Below are 18,503 nucleotides of genomic sequence, written 5' to 3'. Positions count from 1 at the left end.
CCAGTTCACTGCTCCAGTCTTAGAGCACACATGTGAAAACACAGGGTTGGTTTATTTGGCCACTGTCAAAAGAACCAGTGGGGCATTTCCTCCCATTTCTAAAACTATCTTTGCATTCCCAAACTACAAAATCATTGCGAAGTTACAGAGGATAATGCATTTTACAATGTTGCTGTGTACTGGTGCTCAAAGGTTTAATCAGTAGCTGAAAGAGTGCTGGCTCATGTCACTTAGGAATCAACCATCCGTTAGGACCAGACAGATGGTATTCTATGGCTTAGTTAGAAATCAAAGTTTGAGATCTAAGTGTAGAAAGGGTATTTGAAGTATTGTTTTAAAAAAATCTGGTTTCAATCATTTCAATCATCAAGTGCTGGTGAGAGGCACAGGATGCTCACGACACAATCATAGATAGTCAACATGGGCTTTTTGGAATGTGTACACGTATTCAGATGATAGATTAGCATTCATTTGGAAAACTGACTGCAGCGCAGCATCAAAGAGGAGTAGGGCAAGTTCCAGACTAGTGACGAGAGGTGAGAGGGAAAGGGGACGTGGAGGAATCCCAGGAGTAAAGAGATGAGAGAAAACGGATGGACGTTGAAGGAGAAGAGCCACGAAGAAGCAGACAGAGGAAATTGAACCGAGAGCCAAGTGGGTGTGACATGAGGAGGGGTAGAGGTATGACCATGTAGCGGAGCATTAATGCATTTGGAACGAGAAAGAAAGAGGAGGAGAGACTAGGAGGTAGAAGAAAGGTGCCCTTGGGAACAAGACTGTTGTGCCCAATGATGATAGGATATTGCAGACTAGAGCAGGGACCTTAAAATAGGGAGGTGAAGGAGATGCCCCGACTGTCTGTAGGGAAGCTCAATTGGCCTGCCATTTCGTGGACGTGCTAATTTTCGTGTTGCTAGCCCCAGATTACTTTGCGCAGCCCCAACATGTCGGCACATGCTGTCCTCCGAGACCCAGAAGAACAGGTTTTCCTGTATATGAGTAGGAACATTAGAGATCCTGAATTGACACTAAGATAAACCCAAAAACTTATGTTAAAAATCAGAACAATTTTGTTGGAACCCAGAGACATGTTTCTTTTAACACAAAGACTTTCTGTCTTAACCCTGAGAGTTTTGTGTGAAACCATAGAGTGTATTGTCAAACCATTGGAGAAGTGATCCTTTACATTGTTTGGAGTAACACTCAAACCAATAAAACATGACCAACTATATTTGTGGTATTGTACCGTATGCAAGCCTGATGTGTCCAGGATGCAGTGAACATACTGCTTCGCATTAAGTCCTTCTTTTAGGTCTTTGAAGAAGTGAATGTTGTTTGTCAAGTATTTGGGATACAGTTTCAATTGGTAATACTTTTCTTGCACTTCAAACTGTAATGTAAGTCTATTTAACAGACCGATTATTTACTGCAATCACAATCCCAAATTCGTTTTTACCATTTTTCCACCCCCAAAATGTAGATGGTCGGTTGGGGTGAGGGAATATTGGTGAAGGTTGAGTGCGGTTGGCTTCAGTTGTAAAACATTTGAACAAAAATAATTCAACCGGTTAAATTTGAGCAAAATACATACAACAGCAAATCCTAAATTATGTTGCAATATAAGAGTCAAATGACTTGGGCCCCCATTCTGGATGAGTCAGAAGTAGAAGAAGAGCAAAAACATATATGTTCTGTGTCTTCTCCCGTATCCGCCTTATTCTAGCGAGGGTGCTCAGGATTCACCACCTTGTGGGAACTCCACGTGGAAATTCTAAATCAGAGTTGCCACATGGTTCCAGACCTGGTACGAATCCTCGAGCCAGTATGCAAGGATTAGTATTAAGAACCACTTATGGTGGCTGGAATTCTTTCGACTGTGCTCGCCTTTTCTGGTCTAGGAAAAAGCAAGTGCAGTCCATTGCATTCAAAGCCACAATGATGTCCACAGTATCGGTCAATGCAGTCAGAATTCCAGCTCTCTGGCCTATGCATGCACCTGCAACAGTGGTCTCATCAATTGTGTGCAGCCAAAGTATCTGGTTTACTCTTCCTTTCTCCACACAAATGAAGTGATTCCTTGATATGTTCTGTATGGATATAGATCAGATTCTGGGTGTAAGACCCTGGCTGCATGGATGTGCCAGTGATCAAGATCTTAAACCTGGATTTACCAGCTGTGACAAGGCCTAGTCTTGGGCCTTATTAGAAGGGGTTAGACACCTTTCTTCAGGGAAAGAGGAAGGTACGGGGGAATCCAGAGGCAGCCATTGCTTTGAATACAACTGCAGCCAAATAAGGGAACCATTGCCTGTTCCCTCCCCCTTCTGTGCCAGCATGCTAGTTTGCAAATACTTCTCTCTAGCCTTGCATCAGACTACATTTGCTTGCAGTGTTTTCTATCCTTCAAAGATACCACCAAGATGAAGACAAAAGAGCAGAGGAGTGAAAGCCAGAACACCAAGACCAGCTGCTTACCTTATATACCAATGGTCAGAATGCAGCCGCACCCCTACCTGAGAGAGAGAGAGAGAGAGAGAGAGAGAGAAAGAGAGTGAGTGACAGTGCAGGAACCACAAGGACCTGCAGAATCAACTTGCAACTGTGTATTAGAATGCAGTCATCCCCTATACTACCATACACTACAGGGGGTCAAGGATTATTTCCCAAACTAACCAAGATGGCCCATGGAAACGTCTAAACTGGAACTGCAACATTGAAATGCTACCATGTCAATTACAAGGGGAGCCAATGCAGAGAAAGTAGGCAGGGCTTAGCCCCCTTTTGAAAACCTCCCCATGCACATATACATCCCAGGAGGGGTGGCCAGGGAGAGTGGTCCAATCAGTACGGAGTGAGCGAATATTCATACAAGAAGCAGGAAGTGTTTTAGTTGTTGTTTGGGTGAGGCCAACAGTGGAGTAGTTGAAGGTGCGCCAAGAGGTCAGCAGGAGGCAAGAGGGAGTGGTGGCTCATTTAGGAGATGTGTGCAGCATGTGTGTTATTGGTTGACAGTTATTCTCCTGTGTGAGTGTGCATGTTTGGGTGACAGTTGAATAGAAGCTACCGTAGGGACTGACTGTTTATTGAATGCTACTGAGTGAAAGAAGGGTGTTTTTGTAGTGGGAGGAGGAGACTGGTAGTGGTGGCAGGAGGAGGATAGTAGTAGCAGTGGGAGGAGGAAAGTAGACATGGTCAGAGGAGACTAGCATTGGTGGGAGGTGGAGAGTAGCAGTGGTGGGAGGAGAAAGTAGTAGCAGTGGAGGAGATTAGTGAGGAGTAAAGGGGTAGTAGAGTGGGAGGAGTGGTAATATCAAGGGATAGAGGCGAGGGTAGGAGGAGTGAAACATCTGAGGGATGGAAATCATGTGGGAGGAGTAAGCCAAAGTGGAGCAGTAGTAAGGGTGGAGGAGAAGAGGTGACTGGGTGTGACTGAGGTAGCCTGAAGACCAACACACTATTCAAACTCCCCTCAGAACACTAACCTTTGCTAAAGAATACGTACATCTAACCCTTGAACTGTCTCAAAGACTCTGTTTTCTCTGCCTGCTGCGACACAGCTCTCGGATGAGGCCAGTAGTGTCTTCAGTACAGTGACATACTTTGCTTTCCGAAATGTATCACTATTTCTCAACAGTGAAAGATACATTTTGTGTGGCCATAGGGTCTGAATGATTCCATGTCTAGAGGATCTTAATCACCTTTATGCTGTCACATGGTTCCCAGATCTCCTTTCTTTCCAAAACATTGCAGTCCTGGATTTTTGCAGGGTATTTCAAATTAAAACTGTGCCTCTCCTGTACTTCTACGAATTTGTGAAGATTACAGTTTCCACCCCAAATCATTTGTACTCAAAGCTTTGCTGACATATTGGATGGGGGCATTTCCTGAAAGCAGGGTCTCTCTTCCCACTGGCATACAGTCTAGAAGAGAGTCTATCTTGTTTTGCCCTTGTCTCCCCTCCTTGCATGGTGGCGCTTCAATGCACTTGGAAAAACTGCAGAATCGGCGTCAGACCTATTTGCTGTTATCTACACCGTTAATTCTGTTATATGAACATGTTCCAATGACTCACTCTGCCCGTGCAGGCTTGTATCGTTCAGAAATTCAAGGGATCTGAATGGCTGTTGTTTTTACCCTTGTTCCCTCCCTCCTTGAGCACTTTGAAACACTTGCTTTGTGTATAGGCGCTTTCCAAATAAACAATACCATACCATTTCAAACACCTACGTTATGAAGTAGGAATGCAAGGCAAAGATGTCAAACTATTGCAGGAGCAATTGAAGTCATGCGAGGACATGTGACACAAGAAAAGCGCGTATGGAACACGTATGTAACTTGCATAGGCACAGATCTCAGGTGAACATGGATAATAGTTCCAGCACAATACAGGACCTCAGGATAAGGACTCAAGATGTGGAATAGGAAAATGTATTCCTAGGGCAATATTTCGTTGATGCTAAAAGAGTCCCTAATTATTTATTATTTATTTTGTAAGGACTTTTATGAAGTGCAGTCTTTCACTCTGTGTTGTCTTGGTGATACATAGAAAGGACAAAGCCTACAGTCATGATGCCATTCCAAACAGGAGTTCAAGTATGGTACAATTAAATTAGCAGGCCAGAGGGAGGTTCCTGCATTGGCTGCAAACAAAAAGGTGTACAGATGCTGCTTAAAAGAAGATAGGCTGTCAATCCTCATGAGATATAAAGGTAGGTTGTTCCATAGTCTTGACACCATTACTGTAAAGCACGGCTGGACTGGGAACCAAATGTGGCCCTGGAAATGTGCCCCTATATTTCGCCGAAGGAGCAAGCACAGCGCGTGAAACCAACCCTTCTATGAGCGAATTGAAGGTATCCCCCAAGAAAATGTTACATACAATTAGTCACAAATGTGTGCATTTAAAGCATGCCTGAAACATCTATAGATTATAAAGTCAAATTCTAAATAAATCCATGCTTGGTGTACGGATTTCACGTTTTCGACTGTACGCTTCACACTGGCTCACCCAAGAGCAGTGACCCATTATATTAGTCCAGAAGATGACCCCACGGGTGTCAAGGAAATATTTAAAACAAGAATTGGCAAAGCCAATTGTTTTGCATCTGTGTAGGCATGAGATAAACATTTTCCAGGTACTGCCACAATTGTACTAGCTGTCATAAAAAGGAAATAGATGGCAAATGGTGTCAGTACATGGTCAAAACTGTTGGCTTTACAAATGGTCATGTTTTACTGTGCAGGAAACTGATGCAAGAACACACCTACTGCTTATAAATCAAGTGGCGGAAGGCACTGTTGGTTAAGACATTTTTTATCACAACAGGACCTAGTTTATAGCTGCAACTTTTGAGATGACAACTTGGAAACAAAATTGGCATGCCATTAAAAGCATAGCCCTGGCCCTAAGAGATGGCGTGAAGGGTGCAGGGGGGTGCTTGTTTTTGTAAGGAAGGAACAGGTCAATTGGTGGGTCAATTGGTAGGTAAAATGGGCAAGCACCTCCTAGAAACATGGTATCCCTCCTCATATCACCCCCGACCCCCTTTTCACTTCTCATGCCTATAGTTTCAGCTCATAGGCTGCACTTACAGGACAACCTAACAGACAAAACTGAAAAGTACATAGACCTTAAAAAAATAAAAGGGTTGATGTAAAACCGCATCACAAAACAGTCATTGTCTTTTACCACAGAGCAGAACGTGTGGTGATCCTAGCCGCAAAGGTTCTGTAAACAAACTGGAATTCAAATTAAGTCAGTACTCAGATCTAAAATGTGAACCATTCTCTACACGGGACAGCAGATCGGGGCAGTGGACCGTCCAATACACAATAGCACAGCATGGGTGCCGAATGACATAAGTACACACCTACGTGCTTAGTTATAAGCACACAGCTAGACCGTGATGATGGATTATTAGACTGCACTCCCTGGTTCTCCGATTTCAGCACTCCAGTTCCTCCCAACACTTCCAACAACCCTGATGTTTACATATTTAATCTCAGATAAAAGGAATGTGCAGTGGGCCGTGCAATTTATGAAATCAGCACTCACTCACTAACTCACTCACTCACTGTATGCAAGGGTGGGGGGACGGCTTCTGTTTAGCGCTGTACAAATCTCCTTTCATGGTGACGAGTAACTAGCGACGAGTTTCTTAGTGAGGGATAGCTACCTGTGGAGGTTAAGCGACCCCAGCAGGGGAGTAGATCTGATAATGTGGTGGGGCATGCCATTATAAGAGAGCCTACCACACAAGCACAGCATTAGATGTGTGCGTAGTAATGTGAACACACACGCAGCCAGGTGCATGCACGGAGTGGCAGAGATATGTAAGCACACACACAGTACACATGTAGGTGCATTCAGAATAGTATCAGAGTTGTAATGTGAAATGCGTACAGGCGCTGTGCCAGGCGCTATACTATCACGTCTGGAAGTCAATTCCATATCACGCAGGAATACCTGGAAGAGTGCTTAAAAATCCTAGCACTTACCGTTCTCCTCCTTCCTGTACCTTCCCTGTGGTGAGCAGCCCTTTTGCTGGATCAATGACAGTACAAAAAGCTTGTCAGAGTTCGCGACTTTGCTTGTTCTGCTGTCCTCGCCATCCAGAGCTGAGTGCTGACAGATGGGCCTCCTGCTAACGTGTATCGTTTACCCTCCTCTCTCCCTCATTTACCTTCAGACTTTGCTCGGGAGAGAGTTTGGCATTGGACCGTCACACGCGCATGCCCTGTGCACAGACTCCCACCCTCTCATCTAAGTGCGGCGGGCTGCTCAGGGGAGCGTGGCCCCAACATTGTGTAAATGTTGCAAACAGTGTATGCAAGAGGCAACGTCTGCACTCAAATGCACACGTGCATTTGTCCATCTAATAATTATCCAGCTCTTCTTCGTATCCATTTACGGCTATGCTGTGTCTACCCGTCTGCCCATCTGTCTTTCTGTGTGTTTGGAGGAACTACATATTTCTATTTATCACATCTCAGTGCTGTTCATTGGGCAAGCTCTCGGCGGCTCCGAGATCCCGCACAGGGATGTCATTTCACCAAAATGCCAGGGGTAGCGGCAGTGACATCACACGGCCTTGACCTCTGATGACATCACAGGAAGTGATGTCATTTGACCACACCCGAAAGTGATATTGTGGGAAGCGATGGAACACAACCTTGCACCCCTTAACAAAATAGGAAGTGGCATCACATAGCATTGCTCTTAAGTACACTACGAAAAATATGGGTACGATATCACTATATTGTAATTATAAATTTCATGCAATAATGGATCGCCATATGTATCATTAAGATTAGTGTGTATAGGCCCATATTGCCAAATTACTGTGAATGCAAGCAGACATCCATGGCCAAATGATAATGATGTGTTATTATATAGCACTTACGCTTAAGCGCTTTATATAGAAAAAATATACATACAATATCACCAAACTTGTGTTGGTATTCATTTATCGACCTCAGAAGGATGAAAGGCTGAGGTTTGTGGTTAAGAACAGACCAAATCAATAATTCACCCACTGAAGTGTCCCTGAAATAAACCTTTAATGAGCCTAGCAATTATTGTATGGAATTCCAGAAAGACACATTATTTGATATTCCTATTCTTTCTTATTTAGGGTCACAGCTGGAAGTATTAGACTTGTGGAACCCCTGTTCATTTTTTTTTTAAGAGGCCTGAACAAGAAAGCCAGTCACTCCAGAGGCAAACAGCCACATGGTGCTGGCCACAGCCCAGGAGCTTGCAGTAAAAAAATAAATACTTTTTTTTTGTTTCTAATGGTAGCAAGGGAGACCACAGCTGTAGTAAGGGAGACCTCAGGGGCCGCAGTTGCTACCCCTGGTGAATCCTAAATGACGTCCCTGATCTCGGGATCCGGCCAGAGTCAGCCGCCCAAGCCCATGAACTGCGCTGGAAAACTTTAAAAAAAAGTCCCCCACCACATTTTTTCCATTTTCACCAATGTCACATCTTAATGGTCATGTTTTGCCTTGCCCTCTGTTTCTTTTACTTAAAAAAAACGAGAACATAAACTATCCAATTGTAGTTGCTGAATGTTGAACTTTTTTAACAAAAAAAGATGGGCTCCTTTTATTCTCTCTTCACATGCACTGTGTTCACGTCTGTTCTCAGTAATCCCTTTCTATGTGTGCATTGTGCTCCGATATCGGATGTGCTACTCCCCGACGCCTACATAGTTTGTCGGCCTGATTTCCAAAAATGTTTTAAGATGGGAAAGTCACATTGAAAACTGTTTTGTAAATCAGGCCCAAGAGTGGTGAAATCGTACACAAACAACGTGAATGTCTGAATGCATGTCCAGTGCATGTCCCTTCGTGCATGAACAGTAAGTACACATTAGAATTGGAAATAAAAGTCATGGTTTTTCATGGGTCTTGGCCTTTTTTGAATGTGTTACTTATAAACGTGTTCTTGAACACAACTATATCGCACCTTCTTCTACCTCCACACACGTTTTAATTTCTCAATATCACCTTTGTTGTGTATGCCACCCATTGAAATCTTTGTTTTACACGACTGAAAGTTGGGGTACCACAGCTCTATGCCACCCGTCTGCTCTGGACTCTCGCAGAAAACCGGGCCTTTAACCATACTTTTTTCATAATTCACTTGCAAGGACGCTGCTAACATGCCTCATTGAAACTCTTATCAAGCATTACCTGTTTAGGAGAAGAATTGATTTCAGGACCCTTACTAAAAAGTTTCAGGTTGCAGAAAATAACCAACAAACAGATCTTGCAGCCCTTTGTTTCATTGGCTAAAATATATATATACACACACATAACTTTCTTGGTGTTGTGAAAACACGGCCCAATGCTCCAACCTAAAGGCTGTCTTGACTATACTGCACTGATGAACCCTAATAAGGATGAAAGCAGGTATGTAGTTGTCCTGGCAGCCTTGTAAATGTATTTTTAAACCCACCATAACTTTTTTGGTGTTCTGAGTACAAATTTAGGAATGCACTCCCAAAAGCAGTTTGGGAAACATAATAGCCTCCCCACAAAGAGACAAAAACACAGGAAGATTCCTGGCAACAAAATTTCCTTTATTTTAAATGTACCATGTATCAAAGAAAGCAACAAGAAAAAAACGCTATATATACATATATATTACACAGCCACAGTAGTGGCTGTGTAGTTATGGTTAAGTTGATAATCCCATAGGAAGAGCACTTTTTGGGCGGCTTATAACTTCGCTCCCCCTGGACGAATCGTCATCAAACTTTGCAAAAAAAGTATACGGCCCACTCTGAATTTTAGTGAGGTTTGGTTCAGGGGGGGCAAAGTTATAGGGGGGTGCCAACATTTATTTATTTTCCTATAGACATAATGGGAAAAAACATTGCACACGCCTACAGCTCAAACCGCTGGACCGATTTCCACCAAATTTGCGGCAGGAGTGGCGGCTTAGTCCCAAAAGCGTGCTTTTGTTAATTTGGTGTAAATCCATCCAGTAGTTATTTTTTTAAATGGCCGAAATGTAAGGCAAAACAATTAGTGATATCTATGTCCGCTCCGCGGACACACTTCCCTGTTCGTCCCGCGGACGGGTCACCGGTTGGCTAATCGGCTTGCGTCATGTCCGCGGACATGCTACGTGTTTTCAGATTGGCTAGGGTGAGGCGTGAGGTGCATCACATTGTTTCAATGCACTCGCCAACTTGGATCTGCCTCAGCGTAGCGGCAGACAGAGGCAAAATGCAATTTTGGGAAGTGTGTTGGTGTGCAGAAGTGTTTGGGGGGGGGTCGGGGAGTAAGAGATGGGTCAAATACATTATTTGTTTAGGTGGCAGGTGCCCCTGATGTGTTCGCCATGTCCACGGTCGTAGCGGCTGTTCGCGGATATAATCAATGCACTACTGGTTATTTTACTGTAGTATGATGTTGGTTTTGGGTTGTTAGTAGAGGATTGATTGTAATTAATATCCCCTATAAGGAGCCACATACCATAGTCAAAATGTTTGGTATTATAGGTGTGTTATGCAACACACACTCATATGGTTTGGTACTTCAGCGGAGGTACTTTTACACTTTAGTATTTCTTTTTTTATGTGTTTAATAGAAGGTTGCTATTTGTACAGTAGTTGGTAGTTTGTGGTAAAGCTAATGCATTTTGTAAGTGGCTTTCACTTCCAAATTATTTTTTCTGGATATGCTCTATTTCTTCGAGTAGTTGTTTGACTGAACCATGTAGAAGATTGTTATTTAAATTGACAGTGCTAAAGCAGGACTTTTAGCTTAGTAGAGTTTATGGACCAGATTTTTATAGTTGCATGATGTGTTGATATCATTTTGATTTGATGGAAGGTGGTTTTGCAGTTAAGTCCTGAAATGCAGGCTAATTAATGTGCTTGTATTACTCTGTAGTTGTGCACTGGGCAGGTATCCATATTCTGTAGTTGTTTCATTTTGATTTTGTCTTTGCTTCTTACATACTGATTGAGGAAGTGGTGTAAAGATGTGAAATATTTTTGGCAATGTTACACATTGATGTGCATATTTGCGCACTGGACAGGTATCCATATTCTGTAGTAGTTTCATTTTGATGTTGCCTTTGCTTTTTACATACTAATTGAGGACGTGGCATAAAGATTTGAACAATTTTTTGGCAATGTTACACATTGATGTGCATGGCCATTTGTAGACTGGACGTTTTGGTTTATTAGAAAGGAGAGGTGATACTGATTTTTTTGGGGATATTTATGTGAGCAGAGTTTCTTGTTTCATAATGCTGTTATTATGTTTTTCATACCCTCGTCCACTGCTATGTATGGTAATTGGGTTTGTTTGCTTTTGTTTATATGCTTTTTCATGAAAATATGGTTCTGTGGTCGTGGTGTGACTCAATTCACCTCCATAGATGTTTAAGAAGTTATTTTTGTTGATATTCGGTTTATTGAGAAGTGTTTTTTGTAATTTAGTAGTTAGTTTTGTTAGTGGTTTCATTCTGTTTAAAATAAAATAAATAACTTCCTTTTCAGAAGGATTGCACTGTTTACGAGAGCCTTTAGGATTACTTTTCTATGGTAGGTTTTAACGGTTGTCCATGATTTCTCTCCTGTTTTTATAAGGATCTGAAGGAGTCTGTGGCGGGACATTTTTTATAAAATATTTTTTTTGGTATGGATAGTTGCTACTATATCAAGATTTATAGGCGCAGCGTTAGTAGTAGTGGTAAGTGAAGTCTTGTTAATCACTTTTTGTTTTGTTTTACATTTTGATAGAGGAAGGACATTTTCTGTAGTGGAAGCTTGTTTTGTTTCACGTAATGACTGTATTAGCTGTTCTGTTTGAACTTTTTGTACACAATCTGGTAGAGGTGGATGATTATTTTGGACTTATTTTGATTTGCTCTAATTCTGCAATGCTTTCTACAGAGTTGCTTTTTGGTAGGCATTCTTTGGGGTTTGTTGGAGAAAAAAAAGTGTGGGTTGGGTTGTTGTGCAGTGTATGCGTGCTTTGTGCATGAGTGGCTGAGTATGATGGTAAGGATGATTGTGGAGGTGTGTGATTGTGCAATGGGATTAAGTTGGGAAGGTTATTCTTGTATTTGTGTGTTAGTATACTGGGCTTGAGATGACAATATAAAGTATGCAACTGGTAAGGGGAAGCGGTAATAATACATCTAATGGGAAAGGGTTAATACACTTCTTTGTTCTACAACAGTAAAATGCTAGTGTGTTTGAGTAATAGTTTGAAAATTATGTAAGTATTGTACTTACTTTTTTGTATGGAAAGAGTAGGTTTCTTCGAAGTCCTTGTTCATACTTTAGACGCTGCTGCTTTTCAGGAGAGTGGTCTTCACTGCAATTGTAAAAGAAAGAAGTTAGTGAATATGTGTGTTTATAGCACTTGTGTTGCTGTAGACATTGTTTTTTTGTTGTTGTAGTAGTAGTGTTTTCTTACACGTGAGCATAGTATACATATGCACTTTCCTTTGTCTATGTGCTTTTTTGTATATTTTATTTAGAATCTGTTAGTTGAATATATTTTACAAATGAGTATAATAGTAAACGTATAGAACACACTTGTTTTTTAATGTTATGTTATTGGATGGTAAGATGTGGAAGAAATAATCATATGCATTGTTTGCTATTTTTACAGGGTACATGGCAGAGATTGTACAGAGAAGCATGCAATGTATGCATTTGTGAATGTGTGGGAAATGAAGGAGTAGGATTTCATATAGAGGCAGTGGTGTTGTTTGAGCTGGGAGCCTTTGTAATTGCATTGTCTGTGTGTGTGCTTGAATGAACATGCATGTACTCATCCTGGCTGCGTGTAATTTTATAACACACTGGGCAGTCATTTTCATAATTATACTGTTATTTATCCCATCTTTTACTATGAAATGCAATTGTTTTAGATAGCTCTGTGAGTAAACAAAAATTTGGAGAGGAGACAGGTTTGCAATTGATACTTCATTATACCAGATGGGATAAATGAAGTAATGTCATTTTACAGTTTATCCAGGGTAAGAAGAAAATAATCTGTTTATATGTATTCTTAGAAGAGCTGTACATGTACTGTGTTCAAAATATTCATGCCTGGAGTCTGTGTTAATGCATATGGATGTGCATGAATCTGCAAGTAGAAATATTGGCCAGTTTTATAGTAGTTGTTGCTGTAGGTCTGTTGCAGTGACAGCAGAATTGTACTGAGAGTGATCAATAGTACATCTAAAGTACTGATGTGTGAAGATGTTGAGTTCTTGGATGTGATTGGTGGATGATTGTGTGACTGTTTAACAGTATCCAATAAGGAAATGGTGCAGAGAGTGAATGTTACGCTCACCTGACTCCCACGGAAGCGCTGGCCTGGTTCGCGCTGCTGTGACCTCTTCTAAGGTAATGCGCAGGGTTCGGAAGACGGACTGGACCGGGCCCCCAAATCTGGCTTGTCTGGCTCGCAGAAGTATCCTTCTGTAGGTGAAAATAGGGGATTAACTGTCTGCGGGGTAATGCAACCGGCCTCCCACTTCCCCTCTCACCCTCCTTGAAACCCTTCTGTGATTTCTCGTAGCGTCTAACCTTAGGGTCTGGAAGGACGAGCTCTCCATCATGCTTCTGATGCAGGGGCGCGTTGGTATCCAGTTACTTCACTGGATTTCGAATGCTAGTGTCTTTTTCCCCATAGGGGCCGGGGTACGGAATGCCGGGGAACAGGCACCGACCCGAGATGAGCGGTGAAATCCTTGTAGAAATCAGGTAAGTCTTTAATGAGCGTTTTTTGGTAATGTCTTTTCATTGGCTCATTAACGCTGATGTCTCTTTTTCCCCTTAGGGGCCGGGGTCCGGAAATACCAGGATGCTGCGCGGACCCGAAACGAAGAGGGAATGAATCAACAGGTAAGTCTTAACATGGAGATTTAGCTTTCCTTATTCCCTTCTCTCTCTCACCTTTTGTTCCGGTGTTTTCTCCCTAGGCGCTGTGACGTGACTGCGAATCCGCATGATTGCTGCTGAACATGGAGCGATCGACGCGATGAGCTTTTAAATTAAAGTCTTCCTTTTCAGGATTGTCGGCGAGTTGTCTCCGGGATGCGGATTTAGCAGGTAAGGACTTTTCCTTCTTCTGTTCTCTTCTTCTCTTCCTTTGCAGGTGATCCAGGATGCTGGCAGGCGTGGCAGAAGTCAGGATGCAGGGAGCAGACACGGTGAGCGTCCAGCTGCTAGATGCAGAACAACGCGAAGCACGTGTGGCTGTTCGGGTAAAGTAGTTCCTTTCAGGCCTCAAGGAGGCCGGGATCCTGCAGCATGGTCTGCATCAGGTAAGTCCACCCAAGCATTCCCATAATGAGCCTGGCGCCTAAGGTGCCAGGACTGATGTCTTTTATGAGCCTGGTGCCATAGGCGCCAGGACACTGTCCAAAGGGCCCCTATATGGGGTTGCTCGGTCCTTCCTTGGGGACTGGATGTCTGCTTTCGGGGACGCCGGGCTTGAACCGACTCCCCGGGAGCGGGCATCATGACAGTGAAGTGGAAAGGGTAGAAGGGTTGCCCCAGTGTTACGGGCGCCTCGAACATCGTGGGTGTCCGCGGGCAGAATGTGCTACATCTGGGGTTTCTCAGCAAATGCAGCATGTAAAGGGGACTGTAGGGATGAGCCAATCAGATGTTGAGGTTGTGGTTTGTGTTGAAGTGAAGATGTTAGAGGTGGAGAAAAGCAGGGTGTTGGTGGTTGGAGATATGTTTGTGCATGGTTTGGAGTGGTATGCTAAATGTAGGAATGTGGCAAACATTTCTGATGTTAAAGGAATGGAGGTGTGTGGAGCACTATGCTTGGTTTTAATGTGCAGGGAATTAGTCAAGTTTGTGGAGATATGGGCAGGGTAAACATTGCACATGTAGTTGTTTTGCACCGTGGTGCTTTGTATTTGCGGTATGTCAGTGCCCCTACTTTGTTGGCAGATTTTGAATATTTGGTTCAGGCAGTAATGAAAATAATTCCAAATTTCAAGGTTATTTTTTTCTGGTTTAGTACCTAGGGCAATATGGGACAATAGTTTTGTTTTTTGTGCTTTGCAGGTGAAAATAAGAAGATGTAGGGTGCGGTTTATTGAGGTAGGTGGCAGAACTTCTTATTCTCTGTTTTACAGTAATATTGGTATCATTATATTTGACCCACCTACAATTCTTTTCTTAATATGCAGTGTAGTGACGTGCATTGGTTGTGGGTGGTGCATGGTAGAATATACCTAATTGTGTGAAGGTTTTTTTTACGAAGTGATAGTTTGCTATTTGTAAATCCAGTTAGCTTGCAGTTCTTTTTGGTACCATTTGCATTCCAACGTGAAAGCATTACTATTATGTATTTACTAAGTGTTTGTATTTGTAAGGTGGTAAGACGCCAACACTGTACATTTAGCTAGTGACCGAAATTGGGATAGTACAAACACACGTGTGCAAATTATAGGCCATTAACATATAAGTGCGGTCATTGGGGTCAGAGTCGGCGGCGTGGGTGGAAGGGGTTGTAGCAGGGTTTGTTCGGACATTCTCATATGACTACTTTTTGTCAGGGCTCGAGACTTGCTTCTTTCAAAAATGTTTACGTGAGTTGCCGTGTGAAGAGGAGATGCAATGAGGTGACAGGTGGTGTGGCCTGAATGTGGGAGTTGTTGGGAGAGTGTGAAGTTTTCCAGAGGAACAAAATAAATCTGTACAAATGTTTTCTGCATTGGTGAATGGTAGCAAACAATTTATATGTTTTTCAAAAATATTTGTAATGCCACTGTGGTGTGAAGCGCTATTGGTTCCCATTCTGGGTGAAGGTCAGCACCGTGGAATTTTTGTTCCCTAGCTGAGCAAACCCACGCATGGTACACAGTATAAGTTTCAATTGTTTTTTGACCTTGAAACAAAGGGAGGATTGCGAATGGAATGCATGAAGGGAGGGATGTAACACTTTCAAATATGATAATGTTGACCATTCAAAAATTGGACAAAGGAACATGTAATTTCACGCAGTGTGTGTTTTTCGCTGATAGAATGGAAATGCCGAATATTATGTAAGTTTGACTTTTGACGATTTTGAACACAAACTAGTAAAATTATCATTCGGTGACATTATTGGTGGGGTAAATTGTATTTTTTGTTGTGTGTGGTATATTGCAATGGCACGCAATTACAGGTTGTGTGTGTAATTTGTTTTGTTGTGGGCACATGGGAAGTGCAGAATCGAGATGGGTGTAGTTCAGTAGTGGGTTCCCAGAGGTTCACAAATGCATAATTGAACGCCAATATTTAATTAAAATTTTGTGTATGTGTTTTTCTTGGATTTATTTAGCTCTCTGAATACAGCGTCAGCTTTAGCATCCTATTTCGAGCTGACCATACTCCATAGCAGTAACTTGTACAGCAAACTGAAGAGTACTTTGCATGTTTTTTTGTTTGAGTCATCATTGTTTGACGTCCGTGTTTATCAATAGTTGTAACATGGGCCCAAATTAATGGATAAAATGATAAACTGTAATAAGATCGGTTCCTGAGACACATTTCCGTTATCTTTTTTTAAACAGCTAAATCTTGACTTTCTGTGATTGTCATGGATTCCAGATACCAACTGACATTTTTTTTAACCGTCAGCTACAGATTAACGTCAGTGGGTGGATCACAGTGACTCTTTTTTGGGATGATCAACATGGGCCCATATGCCCGTATGCCATACTAGCGATAAGCAGCAACATGATATTGTTGATGGTGGCATAGCGCAAAGATCATGGCAAAGTCTTGCGATTCACAGTGTGTCCAATGCGTTCTTATATCAAGAAGGAACACCGCGTGACTCACAATAAACATTTGTGGATCGAGAACGAAGAAAACAATTACCTATTTGCTTGTATATATATGTAAGTCTCCGGAAGTTCTCGGAGCATTTATTGTGAAATAAAAGTAGTTTACACATTGTACAGTTTTGCTATTTCCTTTAAAAGTATAGTTTCATATTCAAAATTGGGACGCGCTGTGTTGTGAGATGATGTGTGTTGATATTCCAGTTTCTGTGTCAAGTAGCGTTATGACGTAGGTGATGGTTGAGTGCGTGTTACTACGCTGTATAGTAATGTTCTGGAAATAGGTGGAGTATATCACTAGGTTTGGTGATGGTTGCCTCAGGGGAGGGGCATATGAATTAGTGCCGCCAGGGCAGTCCACCATGAGCGATGCAGGAACGGATAAGATTATCACAAGATGACCACGCACTGCTGCCTGATTTCGCATATGTAAAAAAGAGGACAATTACGGGAAGGTGCATAGGAAAGGTTTGTACGATCGATCAATGTATGCTTAGAAGTACATGCCCGAACACTTCGGAAAATAATATTTCTGAGTGCACTATTATTTTAATAGATCCATTTTTTGTTTCATTTGTTGCAGATGATTTTCTAAGGTCTGTTTCTGTATTATTTTTAATGTCTGTATGGTGTGTTTAAAAAATAAAATTTGGAAAGTACACATAAAGTAATGGGTAAAAATTTGTTTATATAGAAAAGTGTGGTGTCTTCCATTGGGAGGGCCGTTCTTACACCTGATTGTACCCCAGGCAGGAAGCATCATTGGCGCCCCTCCCTGCAACAAAAAATGACAACAACATAACTTGGGTGCAGATGAGCACAGACCCTCTTACTATAGTATTTTGGGGGCGTGATTCAGGGTGGGCTATGTTTAGAATGAATAAACTAATTACAACTGCATGATCTTCCCTACAGAATACTCCCACTATACAATGCATTATTCACCAATATAAATATGTTATCCATTCTCTTGAAAACTGGTTATAAAAAGAGGCATGTTAGTATGACTTCAATTCTACAGTTCACTATATAAATGTGGTTCTTGCACCAACTAAATGTAAGGTTAGTAAGATGGAGAGAGGTAAAAGGTATGGGTAAATCATATTGCTTGGCAATATTGTGATATAAGCATCATCGCAGGTGTTTGATGGGTCCAATGTCAACATACCTTTACAATGCGCAGGCATTTACAAAAGGAATGCCAATGAGTTGTTGGTTGAGAGGGTGCACACTGTGAGCCTACTTAGCAGACTTCTGCTAAGAGGTTTTATACAACTGAGTATGCTGGAATTTTCAAACATGACAAAGGAGGATTTCTGTGCTATAAGGGAAGTCATTTCAATGCATAAATACACACATGCTTCCAATCACTGTATCAGTAACTAGTCTGCCAAACATTGGTTTCAGTCCGATATGCTCCACGCTACATTTAATGGTCGTCTTTGTATCCTGCTGTCCAGTCAGTGCACTTTTGAGCCTTGCTTGCATTACTCCCTGCCACCACTTGATGTCCAAGTGCATAGCTGCCATGTGAGCCACTAAGAGCCATTCCTGGCTTTTCTCGTTGCATAATTGGATTTGTAGTTTCATGTTTCCCTTGCTAAGTATGGGCCTACAAATTCCAGCATGTAAAGTCAAAAGCAAAAACAGGCTCGTGTTTTCGGGCATGATATGGGACCAATTGACAGCTATGCAAGTGTCCATCAAAAACTCATGCTCCCGGCAGGTTTTGCGACTGCTCTTCACACTCTGCTGTGCCCAATCGTGTACTTTTAAATGCTCCTGCAGCAGATGTGTTACCACGTGTGGGTTTTTAGTTAAACTAAAGCATGTGTGCACGCTATATTTTTAAGAAGACTGTCACTTATTTCTGAAAACACCTCATGGTGCCCACAGTAGTGAGATGTTCAGCAAATGGTTATTTTCTTAAGTCCTATCAGTGTAAATTCAGGTTCTTAGCGTTTTCAATTCCGGTTATACATGCATGATAGTACATATTCTAGAAGGCACAGAGATCTAAGTTAAGTGCTACGAGACAAGTGATTAGGCAGGTTCAAACTGATGGGGACCCAGTCCTGCTCCCTAGACTCACCTGTGGTCTGGTGCTACATCCCAAGTCTCCCCACAGCATTTTAGTCCTATACCACAGGCATCCCAGGGTGTCGGAAGG

General features: G+C 42.2%; 1 protein-coding gene across 3 annotated transcripts in view; it reads right to left on the bottom strand.

The window, feature by feature from the left end:
- CHRM3 (cholinergic receptor muscarinic 3) overlaps positions 1-18,503 on the bottom strand; it is a 3,761,375-nt gene that overhangs the window by 2,554,890 nt on the left and 1,187,982 nt on the right. For 2 of the 3 annotated variants that reach the window (XM_069607974.1, XM_069607972.1), the window contains exon 5: positions 2,476-2,513. The exons of the other annotated variant lie outside the window; for it this stretch is intronic. The gene's annotated coding sequence lies outside the window, so the exon portion shown is untranslated. The remainder of the gene's footprint in view (positions 1-2,475; positions 2,514-18,503) is intronic. 3 annotated transcript variants of the gene reach the window in all.

This window comes from Ambystoma mexicanum, chromosome 4q, assembly GCF_040938575.1.
Source record: "Ambystoma mexicanum isolate Mex_15411 chromosome 4q, UKY_AmexF1_1, whole genome shotgun sequence".
NCBI lineage: Eukaryota > Metazoa > Chordata > Amphibia > Caudata > Ambystomatidae > Ambystoma > Ambystoma mexicanum.
This window is presented reverse-complemented; position numbering and strand designations above follow the sequence as displayed.